Source organism: Oncorhynchus gorbuscha, linkage group LG15 (assembly GCF_021184085.1).
Source record: "Oncorhynchus gorbuscha isolate QuinsamMale2020 ecotype Even-year linkage group LG15, OgorEven_v1.0, whole genome shotgun sequence".
In the NCBI taxonomy this organism is placed as follows: Eukaryota; Metazoa; Chordata; class Actinopteri; order Salmoniformes; family Salmonidae; genus Oncorhynchus; species Oncorhynchus gorbuscha.
In genome coordinates this window covers 40036655-40052911 of record NC_060187.1, presented here as the reverse complement: position 1 = coordinate 40052911, position 16257 = coordinate 40036655, and the positions used below count along the sequence as shown (strand labels likewise).

The 16257-nt window shown below is 46.2% G+C and overlaps 1 protein-coding gene across 2 annotated transcripts in view; it reads right to left on the bottom strand.

Moving 5' to 3' along the window:
- LOC123997059 (neurocan core protein-like) overlaps positions 1-16257 on the bottom strand; it is a 200204-nt gene that overhangs the window by 148999 nt on the left and 34948 nt on the right. The gene's annotated exons all lie outside the window — the stretch shown is intronic.

The following is a 16257-nucleotide window of genomic DNA, read 5'->3' as shown; positions in this document are numbered from 1 at the left end:
GGGAGAGGACGAGGAAGAGGAGGAGGAGGAGAGATACACAATCAGGTATACAGTGTCAGACAAAACCACTGGAAATGGATAATAGGTCTACTATGGCATGATACAGCTGCTTTTGTATCCATGTGTCAAGACCTGGTTCAGCTGGGTCAGGTGTGTACTGGGTGTGTACTGGGTGTGTACTGGGTGTGTACTGGGTGTGTACTGGGCTGGAAGGGGATCACTGATATACAATACTATCACATGATATGTTATTTGGCATGGAGAAAGGTGGGGATCGATTCCTGTGTATCTATTGGGGGATGTCGCTCTTGTTCAATCAGTCCTGCAATTGTAAAGTATAACACAAGAGGATGATCTCTATCCTATCTGATTGATTATTGGTCCTTGATTATTGGTCCCAGCAGGGGTCTCCAACCTTTTCTAGCACGAGAGCTACTTTTAGAAAATGAACTATGTCGCAAAATACTATTGTTTTTTCTTCTTCAAATAAGCACATTCTTCTCTTCTCCTTTACCCTGCAACTCTTCCCCTGGTCCTTCGTGTACAAGATATGTGTTTTCTGTCAATATAAGTGGTCAAATAATGGTTAATAAAGAACTCTAAGGGGGTGCCCGAAAAATCATATTTAGTATTTTCCTGAATTCAGTTTTTTACTCTCGATATTACTCTCGATATTACAATTATTCACAGAGAAACAATTCATATTTATGTTCTGAGTCCATGTCAATACTTAAATCACACCGGAAGACCATTTTTAGGGTCTGGAATAAAAACTAACATATTTAGATTTTTGTTGTTGTTGTGTAATTCACCTTTAATTGCACATCTAGCAAGAGAAGACTGGGTCGGCCTAGAGATGTTTCTGCTGTTAGGGCTACTGCTGCAGAACATGGCATGACAGAGTTTGCAAAACCATCACCTCCCAATTGATACAAATAATCATGATATAATTCTGCCAGGTAAGCCTACTTTGCAGTTAACATGTAATTGAGAAGGTTTTGGGGGAAAGTCTTAGCATTGCCAACTAGCTACATACAAGTGATAAACAAATGCGGGCACAAAGAAGACAAGGCAATATTGCTGGAAATGATTTTGAAGATATTGTGTAACATTTGGCTATTTAAGCCAACAGTGGTTAACCAAGGGTGGGATAATGACAATGTGGCTTTGATTGGATTGTATAGCCAGGAGCTTTACGTTTATGACAGCTTGCGATGGAACACATCAAAAAAGGAATGTACATTCAGAATTGATTGGCGAGCTAGACATAGCTGGGCGCTAAGCTAGTTGCAATCTACATGTTGGAGACCCCTGCTCTACAGTCCCGTAGGATAGAGATATAGACTGTATCTCTATCTGTTCATACCTTTCACCTTATTATAAATGAGGTTAACATTGGAAGCTACTGGCTTTTTTTCTCAACTCCACTCCTCCCTCCACTCCTCCTCCCTCCACCCCTTCACTCCTCCTCCCTCTATCCCTCCACTCCTCCACTCCTCCTCCCTCCACCCCTTCACTCCTCCTCCCTCCATCCCTCCACTCCTCCTCGCTCCATCCCTCCACTCCTCCTCCCTCCACCACTCCACTCCTCCTCCCTCCACCCCTCCACTCCTCCTCCCTCCACCCCTTCACTCCTCCTCCCTCAATCCCTCCACTCCTCCTCCCTCCACCACTCCACTCCTCCTCCCTCCACCCCTTCACTCCTCCTCCCTCTACCCTCCACCACTCCACTCCTCCTCTCTCCACCCCTCCACTCCTCCTCCCTTCACTCCTCCTCCCTCTACCCTCCACCACTCCACTCCTCCTCCCTCCACCCATCCACTCCTCCTCCCTCCACTCCTCCTCCCTCTACCCTCCACCCCTTCACTCCTCCACTTCTCCTCCCTCCACCACTCCACTCCTCCTCCCTCCACCCCTCCACTCCTCCTCCCTCCACTCCTCCTCCCTCTACCCTCCATCCCTCCACTCCTCCTCCCTCCACCCCTTCACTCCTCCTCCCTTTACCCTCCACCACTCCACTCCTCCTCCCTCCACCCCTCCACTCCTCCTTCCTCCACTCCTCCTCCCTCCACCCTCCACCCCTCCACTCCTCCTCCCTCCACTCCTCCTCCCTCCACCCCTTCACTCCTCCTCCCTCCACTCCTCCTCCCTCCACCCTCCACCCCTCCACTCCTCCTCCCTCCACCCCTTCACTCCTCCACCACTCCACTCCTCCACCCCTCCTCCCTCCACTCCTCCTCCCTCCACCACTCCCATCCTCCTCCCTCCACCCCTTCACTCCTCCACCACTCCACTCCTCCACCACTCCTCCCTCCACTCCTCCTCCCTCCACCCTCCACCCTCCACCACTCCCCCTCCTCCTCCCTCCACCACTTCACTCCTCCTCCCTCCACTCCTCCTCCCTCCACCCCTTCCTCCTCCTCCCTCCATTCCTCCTCCCTCCACCCTCCACCCCTCCGCTCCTCCTCCCTCCACCCCTTCACCTCCTCCTCCCTCCACCCCTTCACCCCTCCACCACTCCCCTCCTCCTCCCTCCACTCCTCCTCCCTCCACCACTCCACTCCTCCTCCCTCCACCCCTTCACTCCTCCTCCCTCTACCCTCCACCACTCCACTCCTCCTCTCTCCACCCCTCCACTCCTCCTCCTCCTCCCTTCACTCCTCCTCCCTCTACCCTCCACCACTCCACTCCTCCTCCCTCCACTCCTCCTCCCTCCACCTCTCCACCCCTCAACTCCTCCACCCCTGCACTCCTCCTCCCTCCATCCCTCCACTCCTCCCTCCACTGCTCCTCCTGAGACCAATCCAAGCCCAAAGTCATTAGGTTACGTGGGAGTGTGTTGGGATGTGGAGGTATCGACAACATCAGCCGCCAGTGCCTGGGAAGGCCAGCAGGGAATACGGGCACACACACACTCTCCCCCAGACTTAAAAGCCCTCCTTATTATAAAAACGTTCAATCAGCAAAACATTTACTGTGGGACCTCTCTTATAGGAGCATTAATTAATAATAGCATTGAGATCTGTCAGATAGGCTGTATCGTTTGAGTGGAACCAGGGGAGAAATGCATATACTAAAACCCTCTTATTTCTTTCTCGATTGCTCTGGCAGCAGGGGGGAAACATAGACTGCTAGTGTCACGCTGTTATGAATGAGAGACGGAAGGAAAGAAAGAGAGAGAACTGAAGGCAGTGGTTGATGGTAGGAAGTACGGGGAAATGAGGGTATTGATTTATTTTCATTACTATTCGTTTCCTCTACACCTGCAGTGTCGACTCGCTCCCCGTTCCTATTTCATCTGATGAGATTCATGTAAAGTGCGGCGGAGCAGGGTTGTGGCGTCGCGCCGCTGGTGGAACGTGTCTCTCCTGGCTTTTCTCCACAGTAATTAAGTAGCTGATTGGAAGAGCGATGCTTCCCGAGATCATCACAGACACGCCTTTATGCTTTTCTCTCTCCCGGCCACTGAAGCTTTTTATTTTTGCCTCTGTTCATTCTTCTGACACAATCTATTTTTCTTCCGTTTTCCTTTTCTAAAACCTTGGCTTGATGTTTTCGCTCGGCATCAGCTAGCAATTTCATTACATTCAGTCTGTGACGGCAATTCAATTTGGCCTCTGTTGCCTCATTTTCAATTCACATTGAATTATGCCCAATGCCAGATGGATAAGAGTGGTGTGCGTATGTGTGTACCCTCCCCTCGTAGCCCACCGGTTACCCTTGGCCTGGCATTCAGCCCCAACCCCTGCTTGAGAACATCTCATCTCTCATTCATTATTCATGGCACACTGAATACACATATGCTACTCATACACACGCGCAAGCATTTGTGGGAATATATCATTTTCTGTCTGATGGTTTATTGTGTCTTTGAGCACGCCAGAGCACACAAATAGCAGACGAGACGTGTGAATAGCTGTCAGCGCTCGTTGCTACATGCTTTATATGCTTTACCCGTGGCTTCCTAAGAGGCTGACTGCCACTTGGCGAAGAGCTTAACATCAACACACAGAGGGCTCCTCTCCATCTGTCTGTGTGTGACATGCTGAACACTCCGAGACGCCCACGGTGCTGTGTTTGACTCCCTCACCTCGCTGATCTATTTGTGAAACCGTGTCGCTGGCGCTGCCTCCAACGGGCATGAAAGGTGATTCGTGCTTAAAAAGGCTGTTTTCTCTCAGCACACTCAAGTGATGCTCCACCTGCCTAAAGAGCTGTGACCTGTGAGGGAAAACATGGTCGCCTCTTTTCAAAACGGGGCGTTTAATGGGGCTAGGGAATATCAAACACGAGCTGGATACAGAACTTTGTGAACTACATGTTTTATACTGTGCATCTTTGTGTGGCTGTGTGCTGCAGAAGGGGCTTTAAAACATATCACCTATGAGACAGATTTGATTACCGGTATGTTCCGAAGTCTACGAGGTTATAAGGAATTTCCAGAGATTTCTGTGGCACTGAAGGCAATTGATCATATCAGTAGTGTCATTCGGGGCATTCTCGGTTCCTGAGACAGAATGTTCCGGCAGGTACAGTTTCTCCGTGTGACATATGAGACCGTCCTCTGAGTACAGAATGTAATGTGTTTCAGTCTGTCAGGGAAAATGGTGGAACTTCTGAACTTTGCTCACTTGGTAGCAGCAGCCCAATATCCTCAGAGGGGAGTAACGCAGTAAAAAGAGGTTTGGGGTTGGCTCTCTGCTCAGAACATGATGGTGAGGATGGCAAAGGGAGGAAGGAAGGAAGGAGGAAGCGAGAAGCGACAGTGTGATTTATAGAAGGGAAATGGAGTAATGTAAATCCCACATATGCATGTGCACGCACACACACTCATTTTCTCTCGAAAGTGTCTCTACTTTGGCAGCATAAGAGGCAGAGATGGGAGTATGCTGGTTCTCTCAGGCTCAATGGAGTGAGTCAGCAGGTCTGAGGAGACACACACACACTCTTCTCCTCCCTTTTCTCTACTTCCCACGGGAATGTGGTACTCATCAGTGTGTTTACTGCACACACACACACACACACGTATACACACATATACACACAGTCCCCAAGGACTATCACGCTGCAATTTCTGGGCCACCTCTCCTGTAGCTGGGGGAAATGTAAAACAGCCAAATGTATGTTTAAGCTGAGAAGCACCGATAATGCTTCAACCGTATAATCATGAGGCGTGGCAGTGTTTGCCAAACCCTGTTCCACTTTCCACTTGGGCCAAGCAGCTGTATGGTGATCCACATTACCATTGTGTTGGCCGTGTTCCCACAGCACCCAAACAAATGTGCAGTGAATTAAGTCAAGTTGTAACCACTGTTCTCCTTCTGTCAACCTCGCTTTGTACAAATGTGTTTTTAGGTTCTCTTCCCTTTCCCAGATTGCATTTCGTTTTCTACACCGACTGCAACAATTTGTGACACAAAATCGATTGCAGATACACTTCTTAAAAATCCAAATGACTGTTTAAAGCGGAGGCCCACGATACAAAATGGCTCTATTCCCACATGGTTAAATAATGAATGTAAGTGCTGTGGCCCCCATCGCAATAGATATACCAAATCTGCATTTAGATGGCAATATGTTTACAAGCAGAACCCCATTGAGACCCTCCTTTGTTTGGAAATCCGCCTGTTTTTCATTTGACTTTTTCATCTAAATGAGGCCCAATCAAAGACTGCCTAACCTGCGAAGGAAGAGGCGAGGCAAATGAGCACTGAGTGAAGAAAGAGCAAGGGCGAACGAGAGCCTGAGGCGGGGAGACAGGAAGAGAGGAGCATGTCTCTCTTCTTGTGCTCAATCACACAACAGGACTTTCTGACCTATGTGATTGTCAACTTGGTCACATTTGTCATCTTCCTTTTTTTGAGCAGCAGGAAATGATCAACTGCAGGCAGAAAGAAGCCTTTATCTGCCTCGAGCAGAGAGAGGCTGTTAATGCGTTCTTCCACAGTTATAAGTGCACAATGGCCGACATCTCTCTTTTCTCTCCCTCTCCGCCCGGTCTTACCTGTAATGGGCTTTTCAATGATAAAGGCCCCATTGTCTTCTATTAGACCAGCCACCTGGCTCTGAGCTGATCAAGTGTGTCATTGGCATTGACTAGCGATGTGTCTGGTATTTGCGTTGTCATAAATCAAGAAACATCTTCTGTCTGAGCTCGCTCTCTCTCTCTCTCTCTCTCTCTCTCTCTCTCTCTCTCTCTCTCTCTCTCTCTCTCTCTCTCTCTCTCTCTCTCTCTCTCTCTCTCTCTCTCTCTCTCTCTCTCTCTCTCTCTCTCTCTCTCTCTCTCTCTCTCTCTCTCTCTCTCTCTCTCTCTCTCTCTCTCTCTCTGTCAGGTGTCGAGATCACAGGGATGTTTTGCTCAAGAGCAGTTTGTCAGGATGAAAGCGATGCTGAAGTTATACTCGGGGTAACTGGAGGGCCAGTATGCGAGTTTGCGCTCTGGCTTAAAAGAAAGGTGTCCGGTGTGTATAAAGTTGACACGGTGCTCTCACACCTTTGTCCAGCACTGATGAAGGCATGAGGCCGAAATGTATGCTCTTCTTTGTTTTATCTTTAGCACCTTGCATTGTCAACCTTTGTATTCTTTCCAGCATGGATTCAGTTAAGTATATCATCTTTGCATCTCAGCTTGGTTAGAGCGCGACGACCTTTTGAACTCTCTAATGCTGCTTACCATGAACTTTGTGTGATAGAGGCTGCCGCTTTTGAACTCTCTAATGCTGCTTACCATGAACTTTGTGTGATAGAGGCTGCCGCGAGTTCTGATTCAGAATGTGCTAACAAAACTGTTTATCTGTTCTATTCGAAGGCTGTGTCTTTTTATATATATATATATATATATATATATGCCTGGATCTATCTACAATACATACAAGGACAAGTATTTGAACAAGAGAGTGAGGAGAGAGGCGAGCGAGAGGGAAGAGAGAGAGAGAGGAGAGATACAGAGAGAAATTAAAGAGAGTAGAGAGAGGGGGATGTTGAAGCTGTTATCTTGCAGATGCTAACTCCTCCTAAATCAGCCCTATTGATAACCATGGCAACAGAGACAACACAAGCTGAGACAGGGAGGTGGGGTTTTAGGGAAAACCACATCCTCTGTCTTTCAGTGTAGGTTGGAATTTATTGTCATGAATCTTGCCCTGGAGGCAGCTTTGCAGAGTGATCACCAACTGGCACAGCAATGGTAAATCTAGCCCTAACCTTAACCCCCATGCTAACCCTAATGCCTAACCTTACATTTTGACTAAAAAGCAAGTTTTTAATTTTTACCGATTCTAACTTTGCAGCTGTCCCAGCTAGCGGAAATCGCTCAGTCTGCTTCCAGGGCAAGATTCATGACAATTAAGTCAACCTGTTCTTTCAATGGCCAAACACATAACCTCTCCACTTATAGTAGCTAACACAGGGCTCTGTGTACGTGTTACTGTTGTGTAGGGGTAGTCTGCTATCATGGCAGGTCTGTATATTTGTAATCTAAATGGAATAAGGGGGAGAAGCTTTTTGACAGAAAACCACAGCTTTTCTACCCCCTCCCCTCCGCTCCACTCCTTCATCCCTCCATCCCACTCCTCTGGCCTGCCATCTCTCCTGCAGTCAGAGCTTCCCATCTGACAGTAGATTAAGCTAGTGTTTGTGCATGTGTGCGTGTGTGTGTGTGTGTGTGTGTTTGTTTGTGTTTGTGTTTGTATGCTGTAGCGAGTGCACAGCGGGCCTCCCACAGACAGGCACCACACATGGGCTTGGAATGACATTCCCGTGCTGGGACTCTCTCGTATAAAATCATCTCTCTGGGACCCATTCCCCTTCCTCTTCTCCTCTCCCCCACCTCTATATGAATAATAGCCATAACCGGGGATAGGGGCTTGCGTCTGAGCCCTGTCTCAGCCCTGTCTCAGCCTTGTCTCATCCCTGTGCCAGCCCTGTCTCAGCCCTGTCTCAGCCCTGTCCCAGCCCTGTCCCAGCCCTGTCCCAGCCCTGTCTCAGCCCTGTCTCGTCCCTGTCCCAGCCCTGTCTCATCCCTGTCTCATCCCTGTCTCATCCCTGTCCCAGCCCTGTCTCAGCCCTGTCTCCGCCCTGTCTCATCCCTGTCTCATCCCTGTCCCAGCCCTGTCTCATCCCTGTCCCAGCCCTGTCTCAGCCCTGTCTCCGCCCTGTCTCATCCCTGTCCCAGCCCTGTCTCATTCCTGTCCCAGCCCTGTCTCAGCCCTGTCTCCGCCCTGTCTCATCCCTGTCCCAGCCCTGTCTCATTCCTGTCACAGCCCTGTCTCATTCCTGTCACAGCCCTGTCTCATCCCTGTCCCAGCCCTGTCTCATCCCTGTCCCAGCCCTGTCTCATCCCTGTCCCAGCCCTGTCTCATCCCTGTCCCAGCCCTGTCCCAGCCCTGTCCCATCCCCGTCCAAGCCCCGTCCTGTCTCATCCCTGTTCCAGCCCTGTCCCAGCTCCTGCCCTGTCCCTCCCTGTCCCATCCCGCCACACGTCGGTTTAGTGCCACTCGGAGGCTGCTGGCGTGACTAATGCCCGCGCCCTGTGTGGCGTAATGATACATTTATCTGAAATGGCACAGGGCCCAGTTCCCCCCGTCCTCATCTCTGACCCGTCGAACAAACACATTCACCAGAGGAGCTGTTAATGCGAGCCACCCATCTGTGCCCACTGCTCCCCTGCCTCCCTCTGTCTCCCTTCATCACCAATTTCCATATTCACTCACCCGAAAAGGAGGAAGTTAGAAAAGGGGGTGGTGCAGAAGAGGGACGTCTTCAAAAATACCCTCTCCACAGTAGAGGGGTAGAATGCATCTTGTTACACGACAGACATAGAGGCTCATGCATGTCAGTAAGAAATTGGGCATATGACTCAAGGGCGGTACTTTATTGTGCTTATGCTATGTGTGACCGCTGGGCTTCTTGGGATACATAACATGCAGGCTATTACAACTACAATAACTGCCATTACACCCATGAACGCATGTACACACACACAAAAACACTCAATCTGCTCCAGTCACGTCTCTCGTGCTGAGGGAGTAGCTTGCTGAGTCACAGGCCTACAAGCCTTAGTGTTCCTCATGCCTCACAATGCTCTGCTGTTTATCTTGACATAAGGCAGAACAATGGCGTGCAGATGGCAGCAGACGGAGCTGGGAGACAGGCGGGTACAGGGGGCATAGAGGGAGCACGTAGGGGCTTTGTTCTAGGCTCCCTCCTGGTAGGACCCTGGATGCAATCCTACTAGGAGACCCTTCCAGACCCTGCACCCTGGATAATGTGTGTGTGTGTGTGTGTGTGTGTGTGTGTGTGTGTGTGTGTGTGTGTGTGTGTGTGTGTGTGTGTGTGTGTGTGTGTGTGTGTGTGTGTGTGTGTGTGTGTGTGTGTGTGTGTGTGTGTGTGTGTGTGCGTGCGTGCGTGCGTGCGTGCGTGTGCGCGTGTGTGTGTGTGTGTACATGTGTGTGTGTGGACATGTGTGTGTGCGCAGGTTTTACCATTATCCTGGGTCTCTCGTGTGGAATCTGTGAGTGTGTGTACACGGCTACTCCAGCCCCTGCAGACCACTGGCCAGATAAGACTCTCTGAGTAGGACCGGTCCAGGATCAGCTGTTGTCTGCAGGGAGAGACTACTCCCTGACAGCTCATGATCTCAGGCCTGCCGAAGTGTTCTCAAGGAGAATGAGAGAGAAACACGCACTGACACGTAGTCAGAGGGTAAAAAAGACCTTACCCAGGCACCTTTCAAACTATTGCCTGACTTTTCAGAGTGATGATGCTAGAGGACTAAATTGTCCTGACAAATGACTGCTCTTGCTGTAATGTGCAAAGATAGCTCTGACACACTGACACACAGCATAGCACTCAGGAATTTACATTACAGTCTCAGAGCAAAACGTATTATATTTTACTAAAATTAATACCACGTTACTTCAAATAAAATTTTATTGGTCACAAACGCCGAACACAACAGGTGTTTCACCTTGAAATGCTTACTTAAGAGTACATTCCCAACAATGCAGAGTTAAAAAGTAAGACAAATATTTGCTAAATGAAAAAGGAAATAGTAACATAAGAAAAAACATAAAGAGGCTAATAACAGTTGAAGCTAATAACCTTAAAACTCAGTTTAATACATTTAAACTCAGTTTTTCACAATTCCTGACATTTAATCCCAGTATAAATTCCCTGTTTTAGCTCAGTTAGGATCACCACTTTATTTTTAGAATGTGAAATGTCAGAATAATAGTAGAGAGAATGATTTAGATCAGCTTATATTCTAGGAGACAGAACGCAGAGCCGTCATACCGCTCCTTCCTGAGCGGTATGACGGCTGCGTGGTCCCATGGTGTTTATACTTGCGTACTATCTAACCTCCTCCCTAAAGACTGTCTCATCATCATCGATGATCAGGCCTACAGTTGTTGTGTCATCTGCAAATTTAATGATGGTGTTGGAGTAGTGCGCGGCCATGCAGTCGTGGGTGAACAGGGAATACAGAAGGCGACTGAACCCAGACCCCTGAGATGCCCCCTTGTTGAGGGCCTGCATGGCAAATGTATTGTTGCCGACCCTCACCACCTGGGGGCGACAATCAGGAAGTCCAGTACAGTTGCAGAGGGAGGTGTTCAGCACCAGAGTCCTTAGCTTAGTGATGATCTTGGAGGGCACTATGGTGCTGAACACTGAGCTGTAGTCAATGAGTGCAATAGAGATTGCGTCATCTGTGGATCTGTTGGGGCGGTATGCGAATTGGAGTGGGTCCAGGGTTTCTGGGATGATGGCGTTGATGTGAGTCATGACCAGCCTTTCAAAGCTACAAATGTGAGCGCTACGGGGCTGTAGTCATTTAGACAGGTTACCTTGGCGTTATTGGACACATGGACTGTCGTGGTTTGCCTGAAACATGTAGGTATAACAGACTGGGTCAGGAAGAGGTTGAAAATGTCAGTGAAGACACTTGCCAGGTGGCCAGCATGCTCTGAGTACACATCCTGGTTATACATTTGTAACCTTTCTCACATCGGCTATAGAGAGCGTGATCATACAGTCATCCATAACAGCTGGTGCTGTCACACATGGTTGAGTGTTGCTAGCCTTGAAGCGAGCATAGAAGGCATTTAACTCGTCTGGTAGGCTCATGTCACATGGCAGCTCTCGGCTGGGTTTCCCTTTGTAATCTGTGATAGTTAGCAGGCCCTGCCACATCAGATGAGCGTCAAAGCCAGTGTAGTAGGATTCGATCTTAGTCCAGTATTGATGCTTTGCCTGTTTGATAGTTTGTCAGAGGGCGTAACTGGATTTCTTATAAGCGCCTGGATTAGTGTCCCGCTCCTTGAAAGCGGCAGCTCTAGCCTTTAGCACAGTGCAGATGTTGCCTGTAGTCCATGGCATCTGGTTGCGATATGTACAGTACCGTTCAAACGTTTGGACACACCCACTTTTCTACATTGTACAGTAGAATAATAGTGACATCAAAACTATAAAATAACACATATGGAATCATGTAGTAACCAAAAAAGTGTTAAACAAATCCAAATATATTTTATATTTTAGATCCTTCAAAGTAGCCATCATTACTTTAAGACATGAAGGTCAGTCCATCCAGAAAATTGGTAGAACTTTAAAAGTTTCTTCAAGTTCAGTTGCAAAAACCATCAAGCGCTATGATGAAACTGGCTCTCATGAGGACCGCCACAGTAAAAGAAGACTCAGAGTTACCTCTGCTGCAGAGGATAAGTTCATTGGAGTTAACTGCACCTCAGATTGCAGCCCAAATAAATGCTTCGTAGAGTTCAAGTAAGAGACACATCTCAACATCAACTGTTCAGAGGAGACAACGTGAATCAGGGCTTCATGGTGGAATTGCTGCAAAGAAACCACTATTAAAGGACACCAATAAGAAGAAGAGACTTGCTTGGGCCAAGAAATACCTTTGGTCTGATGAGTCCAATCTTGAGACTTTTGGTTCCAATCGCCTTGTCTTTGTGAGACGCAGAGTAGGTGAACGGATGATGCTTTACTGGTGACACTGTCAGTGATTTATTTAGAATTCAAGGCCCACAACCAGCATGGATACCACAGCATTCTGCAGCGATACGACATCCCATCTGGTTTGCACTTAGTGGGACTATCATTTGTTTTTCAACAAGACAATGACCCAAAACACACCTCCAGGCTGTGTAAGGGCTATTTGACCAAGGAGAGTGTTGGAGTGATGCATCAGATGACCTGTCCTCCGCAATCACCCGACCTCAACCAAATTGAGATGGTTTGGGATAAGTTGGACCTCAGAGTGCAGGAAAAGCAGCCAACAGGTGCTCAACATATGTGGGAACTCCTTCAAGACTGTTGGGAAAGCATTACTCGTGAAGCTAGTTTAGAGAATTCCTAGAATGTGAAAAGCTGTCATCATCGCAAAGGGTGGCTACTTTGAAGGATCTAAAATATGAAATATATTTTAATTTGTTTAAGCCTTCTTTTGTTACTACATGATTCCATATGTGTTATTTCATAGTTTTGATGCCTTCACTATTCTACATTGTGGAAAATAGTTTTTTTTTTAAAGAAAAACCCTTGAATGAGTCGGTGTGTCCAAACGTCTGACTGGGACTGTACGTACAGTCACTGTGGGTACGACATCGTCAATGCACTTGTTTAAGGAAGCAGGTGACTGATGTGGTAAAGTCCTCAATGCCATTCCAGTCTGTTCCAGCAAAACAGTCCTGTAGTTTGGCATCCGCTTCATTGGACCACTTCTGTATTGTGCGCATCACTTCTTGTTCAACTTCTGTATTGTGCGCATCACTTCTTGTTCAACTTCTGTATTGTGCGCATCACTTCTTGTTCAATTTCTGTATTGTGCGCATCACTTCTTGTTCAACTTCTGTATTGTGCGCATCACTTCTTGTTCAACTTCTGTATTGTGCGCATCACTTCTTGTTCAACTTCTGTATTGTGCGCATCACTTCTTGTTCAATTTCTGTATTGTGCGCATCACTTCTTGTTCAACTTCTGTATTGTGCGCATCACTTCTTGTTCAACTTCTGTATTGTGCGCATCACTTCTTGTTCAATTTCTGTATTGTGCGCATCACTTCTTGTTCAACTTCTGTATTGTGCGCATCACTTCTTGTTCAACTTCTGTATTGTGCGCATCACTTCTTGTTCAACTTCTGTATTGTGCGCATCACTTCTTGTTCAACTTCTGTATTGTGCGCATCACTTGTTCAACTTCTGTATTGTGCGCATCACTTCTTGTTCAACTTCTGTATTGTGCGCATCACTTCTTGTTCAATTTCTGTATTGTGCGCATCACTTCTTGTTCAACTTCTGTATTGTGCGCATCACTTCTTGTTCAACTTCTGTATTGTGCGCATCACTTCTTGTTCAACTTCTGTATTGTGCGCATCACTTCTTGTTCAACTTCTGTATTGTGCGCATCACTTCTTGTTCAACTTCTGTATTGTGCGCATCACTTCTTGTTCAACTTTTTTGATTGAAAGCAGAAATACGGAGGACAGCGTTATGTTCAGATTTGCCAAATGGAGGGTGAGGGAGAGAGGTTACGTTACATTAGGCTACCACTGTAATAGAGGTTGTATAATAAAATACGCACAGTATGGTGTCCTCCGTCTTGATCGCATTTGACCGGTTTAGTATGATATATTACGTTTGTCTGCTTTAGTAAGATATGCTACGTTCAACTGCTTTAGGATGATATCCTACGTTAGGTTAGGGGTTAAGGTTAGGGTTAAGATTTGTGTTAAGGTTAGGTTTAGGAGTAAGGTTAAGGTTAGAGTTAGGGTTAAGGGAAGTGTTAGCAAACATGCTAAGTAGCTAAAAAAAGTAGTAAGTAGTTAGCTAGAATTCTAAAGTTGTCAGTGAAGAGCTTTGAACACACAACCGCTGTGCTGCTAGACGTTCACGTTATACGCCCTACCAACCACCCTCCTTTCATTGTTGCCTGAAGTAAACTAGTATCCAAACACATTTGAGTGTCCCTGATTTAGTCAAATATTATATGTTTTAAAATATTAAAATATAATACTTCCTGCACCAAACTTTATATTGTAGTTCCAGGCACTAGCATTTCTCCCCATCCTAAAATCGGTTTAGACATTATTATTTTGCCCCCTGCCTAAGTATATAGAGAAATATGGTGTCTCCTATTGCCCTGTAAGAGGTGTTCACTAATGTATCCCTTAAACAATGTAAACTATGCTTTGGTGCTATTATTGCGCACACAATTTCTATTTGGCACAAAATTGTAAAACAATGTAACTGGGAATCAAAATGGCCCATACTCCAATAGTTCACAATAATTGCTTGTGATCTGGAGTGTGGCCTTTTGCATCCCCCCTATGGGCCAGATGTGGAATCCGTACCCTTACAGATATCACAGACATAATGGTTTGAGAACATTCCAAGATTTGAAAGATACAAACACATTATCAGGCATCTCCTTTCTTCTATATTTACAATTGAAGTCAGCTTTGCTGGCCTATGGAGTCCCTTGGGAAACCCAACTACCAAACCATTCAATGAGTAAATAAATGATCTAAGTTCCCGAAAGGACTGATCTCTATAATATATAAACAACTTTTGGAAAGCTTATATTCTGAGCTAGACATTAAAAAAGTTTGGCCCACAGATCTAATTGCAACTGAACAACCCTTTAACTGGAAGTGAACATGGAAAAATATGACCTTGGCATCCCATAATCCCAACCATCAATTTATACATTTTAAGTGTGTTCACAGACTGTATTTAACACCAAGGAGACCTTTTTCCAATGAAATTGGACCCGACTCTTAACTGTTCTCTTTGTCCCCTAAGGTTTCCCAACCAAAACATTTTGGAACAGTTTAGTGAATATATGACAACATTTGGTGGAGTTTTTGTTAGTTTTGGTTGTTCGTGCACACTGCATTTTTTCTCGAGGCAACCTGAAGTCAGTAGCTGAAGTCTACAACCCTTCATCAGTGATTTGGCTCCCGAGTGGTGCAGCGGTCTAAGACACTGCATTTCAGTGCAAAAGGTGTCACTACAGTCCTTGGTTCAAATCCAGGCTGTGTCACATCTGGCTGTGATGGGGAGTCCTATAGGGTGGAGCACAATTGCCCCAGTGTCGTCCTGGTTTGGCTGGGGTAGGCTGTCATTGTAAATACGAATTTGTTCTTCACTGACTTGCTTAGTTAAAGTAAATTGTCACAGAGCTCTGTGTCACAGAGAGCTCTGTGTAGGATGGGTGTGAAATGCTAGTGTCTGGAAATCTTAAAACATACAATTTTACTAAATCTGGGACTCTCACATTAGTATGATATGTTACAGTAGGGACTCTTCAATGACTACTTTTGTTTCAAAGTAGATTTGTTTAAGACTATCAAGACTGATTCTGTGTGACCCTGATTTAGCCCACTGCAGAAAAATACGAAATGCTTCTGGGGAAAGGTTACACAATTAATTTAGAATTTATATATGGAATGATTTCCATCTATTATGTTACATAATGAATATCTCAATCAATCAGAGATGATTATTCCTGGCAGGCAGAACTGCCGCACTCTTTCCCATTTAACCAGGGGATACAGTTACTGTTAGAAGTTATACCATTAGAATTATCAACAGTGAGAACGAATGGTGCTAACCAAGGAACAATTGAGGCCTGGACAAATATACCTGACTCTGTAAAGAACAATTTCAGATAAAGCCCCACACATACAAACCAATTATACACCGTGGTGTAGTGGAGGATATATGCTGTATACCCACTTATTTCTCAGTGGGAATTGTCTATACTCACTTCTTAATAACCACTGATACATACAGTGCATTCTGAAAGTATTCAGACAACTTGACATTTTCCACATTTTGATACGTTACAGTCTTATTCTGAAATGGATGAAATTGTCCCCCCCCCCACCAATCTAAGCACAATAACCCACAATGACAAAGCAAAAACGTTTTTTTAGATTTCTTTGGCGAATTTATAAAAACTTAAACCGGAAATAATCACATTTACATAAGTATTCAGACCCTTTACTTAGCACTTTGTTTAATCACCTTTGGCAGTGATTACAGCTTCGAATCTTCTTGGGTATGACGCTACAAGCTTGGCACACATGTATTTAGCGAGTTTCTCTGTCAGATTGGATGGTGAGTGTTGCTGCACAGCTATTTTCAGGTCTTTCCAGAGATGTTAGATCGGGATCAAGTCCAGGCCAAAGAGTTCAATCTTGGTTTCATCAGACCAGAGAATCTTCTTTCTCAT